Below are 6097 nucleotides of genomic sequence, written 5' to 3' on the forward strand. Positions count from 1 at the left end.
AACAGGTATAAAGTTGCACTATTATGAATATTCAAGATCTTTCCGCATGTAAAGACTCAGAATAAGTTAACACCACACTTATTGATATGTATAATGTATAATATAAGCAAATGATAATCTCCTTTTCATCGAGTTAGAATGTCATACAATAAACAGTCCATGTTTAAAAGCATCTAGCTAATTTCCTGGTCTTAATCCCATATCAAGTAGAGTTATACCTGACTTACGCAACTTGAAGTTACATGTTTTTTTAAATCATTTTTTAAACTCCAATATATGCATGCAACCAATGATTGCATAAGAACTCTGATGGACAAGTGGTATAAGCAATGTACTAACTTACATTTCACAAAAATTTAGACCAGATTTTATGACAGCAATGTAACTAAGAATGCTTTAGATGTATGGAAAAAATTTAATGTTGTAAAGGGCAAAATTATTTTGTTTCCCAGTTGCTTAATGATTTCACTCCTATATATATATACATATGCCAGTATTGGGCTCAAACACTATTAAATGAAAACTTTAGTTATTTTCCCTTTTTTTTAAGTGTATTATGTAAATATAAATAAATATATATATATTCAGAAACAGGTTTGAAACATATTCACATAGATATTAGATTTTTTTTATATGTACATATACAGTATTCTTTATTAGTTCAAAACTGAACTTCACAATATCATCTTCTAAGACACAGGTTCCAAAACTTTTCCATGTCTAGCAGTTCTAAAAAATTATATTCTTGCAGCCCCTAACAAAGTTTCTAAAGAGGGTGAGGAAAAAGAAAACAGTTATGTAATCAAATTTTAATAATAAACAAAAATAAAACATGGAACTAAAAAAAATATTACAAAATTTAATATTTGCATAAATTTTTCAAAACAATAACTAATAACTATTTCTATTCCTCTGTATTGGATATTTTTTTTCAAATTGTGGCACTTTATTGTTAATAGCAATTCGCATATCTGCTTGAGCATCCAAGCGATTTCTGAATTTTGTTTTGATTGACAAAAGAGCATACTTCACAAAGAATTCCTTCACATGCAGAAAGGCATCTTTTTCTTTTGTGATTGTTTTCATGTCTTCACAGAACAAGACATCTTCCATTATAGCAACACTATGCTGTAGCACCCAGACAGGATAGTACTTAATGACGCTGCCTACCATACCAAAAGGTTCGAGTTCAAATCCCAAAGAAGACATGGATGTTGTAATGTAAGTGTGTAATGGTTGTTTAGCAAGGAGCATTAAAAGCAGAAGGTGAGGCGAAATCCTTGAGAGGTTGGTGGTAGGAGACTTTCTGACCACATTCAGAGCATTCTTCTTCAAAATTCCATTTTGGTGGAAGCTTAGTACTTAGCAAGGCCCAGCAATACCTACCCACTTAGATATACAGGTGCTGGTTTTCCTTCAATCTGTCAGGTACTAAAACAAGCTTATTTTTGTTGCCCATCAGTTATTATGAAGGGACAAACAAACATAAGTTTGATTTAGGTAATTCTGATTATAGATGCTAAAATATACATTATGAACATAAACTTTTTAGAACAAAACAATTTCAATAAATATCTATTTGATTTGAATATATTCAAACATCATATATACTAATATTTTCAGATTATTTTACCATACAATGTTTACAAGAGAAGGATTCGGGAGACAATTACAAATTATTATTATTTTACAAATCTCTGAAAGCTTTTTATCAGTTTCAAAATTATTTGAATGAAACTATTTTGAATTTACTTAAAAAGTCATATTTTCATCCTTTAACTGAGATGCTCACACGTATGTATTCTGACTCAACACAAATTCAAACATTAAAATAAAAATAACACCAGAAACATATATTATAAAATTTAATTCAATCTAATACATTATTACTAGATGTAAATTAAAGAGTATAAAATTCTAAAATACATATGCAAAATCTGATGTGCACATCACATTACTTATTAAATTATACAAAAACTGCAGATTTTGAAATTTAAAACACTGCTCAGTCTTTGTCACATGGGAGTCAAACTTCTCATAATTTCATTTTTTATAATGAGTATAAAAATGTCCCAGATATTTTTGCAGACATAAGGAAGCTGGAGATCGCATTAAAATAGATTTCGTTATTTGTCAAAATAATTAAAAAAAAAAGTTTTACATTGATAAAACACAACTATTTTCATCATTTAAAGCATTTCAATGATAATTGGGAGTATAGACTAGGGCCAATGATTGTGAAAATTAAGGCTAGGTAAAGGTGTGTGTGTGTATATATACACATTTGGTTCTGGCAATTACAATAAAAAGAGAGATGCACAACTATAGCAGTCCCGTATACAATAAACATTCTACGGCTAATCTTTTTTAGTTATGTGAGATAAATACATATGTATGTACAGAAATCATTGAAAAAATTCCTTTTGGAAAAGAAGTCGTTTATTCTGTGCATATATACAGATGTTATGCAAAATTATGCATGACTGTATGCATGACTTTATGATAACTCTTATGACAATGCATAAATCGGCAGAGATTTTAAATAAAACTATTAATTTTTTGGGAATCTGACACAGGAGCCCAAAAAAAAAAATTTTTTTTTTAGACAGCAATGTTCAAAAGTAGAGTTTTATTTAAATTTTCTGTTAAAGGTTGTTCTCAAATTTTGTATTTTCTTAATACAATATTTTGATTTACGGTATAAAATGGGTTTATAACCAGAACATTTTAAAGTTCTTAGTCATTTTCAGTTTTACTTGGGACAACAAATTAACAAATGATATTAAAAAAAAATGTTATTGTAACTTTTTTAAATTTATTTTTTAACAGTTTTAAGATATTAATATATATTTATTTGGTTTAATAAAAATATACAGTTTAATTTAAATATTACAAAAGCCTGATGAACAAAACTGAATTAAGAGTATTAATGAACTATTAAAGCAACAGATTAATAACATATTTAATTTTATAGCATACTTCATTTAAAATCTTTCCTAAAGCAGTTTTGAATAATGAGAATAAATATGGCACTAGTTTCAATTCACTAAGCATCATCAATTTAAAATTTTTTTTCTCTCACAGTTTTCCTCAAAGCAGCTCTTTTACATAATAGGAATAATTATGCCTACGAACCTATTGGCCTTTCTATACATCTTAACTTTTAATTTTTCTATTTTAAAAGGGTCAACTTTGTGGTAAACTTCCGATTCGTATTCACGACGCGAACGACCTAATATTAATAATACGACTACGAACAAAGACAGACTGAACAAAAGCTTGGCTACTTTTGAACAATGCACTTGGCTCTAAAATTTATTCTGGTAACCTTACATTGCATCAGCGATTTCGAAAGGCATCATGGGAAAAAGTACACATTTTTCGGTAAACTTCCGGTATCAGGGACTCAGTTATCTGTAAAATTCATTCCGAACTTATGGTGGGGGAAAATATACGTTGAGACAGAAGATCTGCATTATCGACTGGGACCCTGGAGCGAAGCTAGTTTCTTCCCCCTTGTTTCCGCCTGCAGTTGTGATGACACATTGGTGTGGTCTTGGAAGTTGAACGATGGAATGGATGGAATGGCGAGAAACGGCTCCTTTTGGTAGTCGGGAAACCCTTTTCCCGTGAAGATCCAGAGTGTGGGTTGCCTTTTTGGCTTCCTGCTAGTCACCATCTACGCCAAGTTTTCAAAAAACGCGCCAGCTACTAAAACGGCTGCGCAGTGTTTTCGAGAGGCTTTTTTCGGGAGACGGGGACAGTGACGGAGACCACAGAAGAGAGACGAAAAAAAAAAAAAAAAAAGAAATTTCACGAGAACTTATAAGATGTCAACTTGGACGAGCAGCTTGGAGGTGAGCCTCATCTTAGACGTAGCAACGTAAATTAACCAACACCGAAGAGAGGCTGCAACACCTATATTTCTAAAATCCTAAAATTTACGCTGTCATGATGGCCTGTGGAGGGAAGACCTGTGTCCCGCTGGTTGGAAGCAGTAATAGGAGGGAAGCCTGGCCTCCGAACCAATAGCTTGCTGAATCGCATCAACCTAACCCCTTTTTTTTCTAATTTCAGATACTCTCCCAAGTTTTCCTTGAGATCATAATATTTTCCTTCGCCGTTCGCTATTAAGTACTCTAACCAAACTCAAATATATGAAGGATCATTAATATGTTAAAGAAGGGTATGTCATCCTTTTCTGTTGTTTTCACATTAGTTCTTTAATTGAACCAGCCACCACGTTTTATTGTAATGTTTAGTGAGGTCATGACTCTCTTTTTATGTTTTGTAATCGTAATATTTTCCTACCTTAAATAAACGTAAGTTGATTTTATTCACCTGTTTGTATTTATTGTAATTATCTTTTACACTGGACCTTAAACATAGAATGGGTTTTGTTTAACACAACGCAACATCTTGGAATTTAAAATTGTTTACTTTGGAACTAGGTTGGAAAATAAACTGCATGCTGAAGATTAAGCTTTAAAAAGGTGTTAGAAATATATTCTGTTAACTAGAGTTATGATGCAAGAATTTGCAAAAATTATCATTTAAAAATAAATTGGCATAAATATAATACAAAATATGTAAATTCTACATACATGAAAACTTTAATACAGTGCAACAATATGTGAAAAAGGAATGGATAAAAAGGGAACTGAAAATCCTTAGATATGAATATAAGGGAGTTCGAATTTTTTTTTTTTTTTTTTTTTTTTTTTTTTTTTTTTTGTTAAATATGAAAATTCTGCAGACGCTCATAATTATCAATTTATTAATTAAATGTGTATTATAAATTAAATGTATGCCAAAGTACATCAGGTAGAGTATCTGGAAAACAGAATAAATATTTAAACGTTTCTAGTATTAAAATATGGAATTTGTAAGAAGGTTAAATAACCTTAAAATAACTTAAATGACTAAGGTTTAGTTTGGTTTGGTTTATTTAATTCTGACAAAGCAAACTAGGGCTATCTGCCTAAGGGGAGGAATGCCTTCGTGGAGGACTTTCTAAGGGAACTAACTCGTAAACACGTTACACATGGGGATGCAGCCAGTCCGTTCGCGGGATTAGAACCTCGGAACGAACTACCAGTGTTCACTTTACCGCTCAGCCGCTGGTGGGCCTTCGATGACTAAAAATAGAAAAGCTTAATACGGCAAGATATTGCAATAATATTAGTGTGAATTTAGAACCACTTAATAAATCCAATTTTTAGATTTAATAAAGAGAATTGTTTAAATTAAATTAGAACTGTTTACCTAAAATGGTAAATTTGAAAATTAAAACTATTCTGCTATCTAAGAAGATTTGTTAATATTTATCTAGATAAGAAACTTTAAGGTGCGCTACAAATCCGATATTTGACAGATTGATTATGTATCAGTTTTGTGTATGTCATTAATCTATCAATTTTATTATTCCAAACCAATATATAGTATATCAGCGACTAAAATCTACAACTTTGAAAGTTTTTAATTCTTACAGAGAATAAAAACGATCTGGCTCATCATTCTTTTAAGCAGCATAAAACTTTAAAATGAGTGTAAAAGAAATTCATTTTTACTTTAGCACACGCCAGACTTTAAATTAATATTTGTTTTACATGCACAATTTTTACAATATTGATAAACAAAAATAGGGGCTTGAAATCTCAATAAAATGTCCCATTAATGGCCATAAATGACTTTTGTAGCACCCAATCATCTTGGCAGTTCAAGTTCTTAGAATGAGGGGACAGGAAAACGTCGCGCAGTTAGTGGATTAGATAAGAGGGGGGGATGAGATCTTCGATCAAATTTCGCGCAGTTCGTACCCTACCGCTGCGTGTATACTGATGGTCTTAAGAATCAGCGAATTTTCGGAATTAAATCAATGCACACATTGACTACAGACATGTTGATATAAAAAAAATAACTTTAAGGAAAACAATATCTCGTAACAGAATGCAAATCATTGTTTTCAGACACAATTTTACGTACCCAGTTGATTCACGTAAATTATATCAGACTTAAACAGAATAATAATACAAAACTAAAACTTGGTGGTGCAATAAATCTCACAAATATTTCGTTTCCGTTTCTAAACAAATCT

General features: G+C 31.1%; 1 long non-coding RNA gene across 1 annotated transcript; it reads right to left on the minus strand.

Moving 5' to 3' along the window:
• Positions 1 to 606: 606 nt before the first annotated feature.
• Positions 607 to 3623, minus strand: LOC146997992 (uncharacterized). Its single transcript, XR_015040206.1, has 2 exons — positions 3136 to 3623; positions 607 to 766 (listed from the first exon to the last, which is right to left on the minus strand). It is a non-coding gene; the product is annotated as an uncharacterized LOC146997992 (long non-coding RNA).
• Positions 3624 to 6097: the final 2474 nt, after the last annotated feature.

The sequence above is a fragment of the Stegodyphus dumicola genome, chromosome 3 (genome assembly GCF_044657685.1).
Source record: "Stegodyphus dumicola isolate Sdum_Otavi_A_Nest chromosome 3, ASM4465768v1".
Classification (NCBI taxonomy): Eukaryota; Metazoa; Arthropoda; class Arachnida; order Araneae; family Eresidae; genus Stegodyphus; species Stegodyphus dumicola.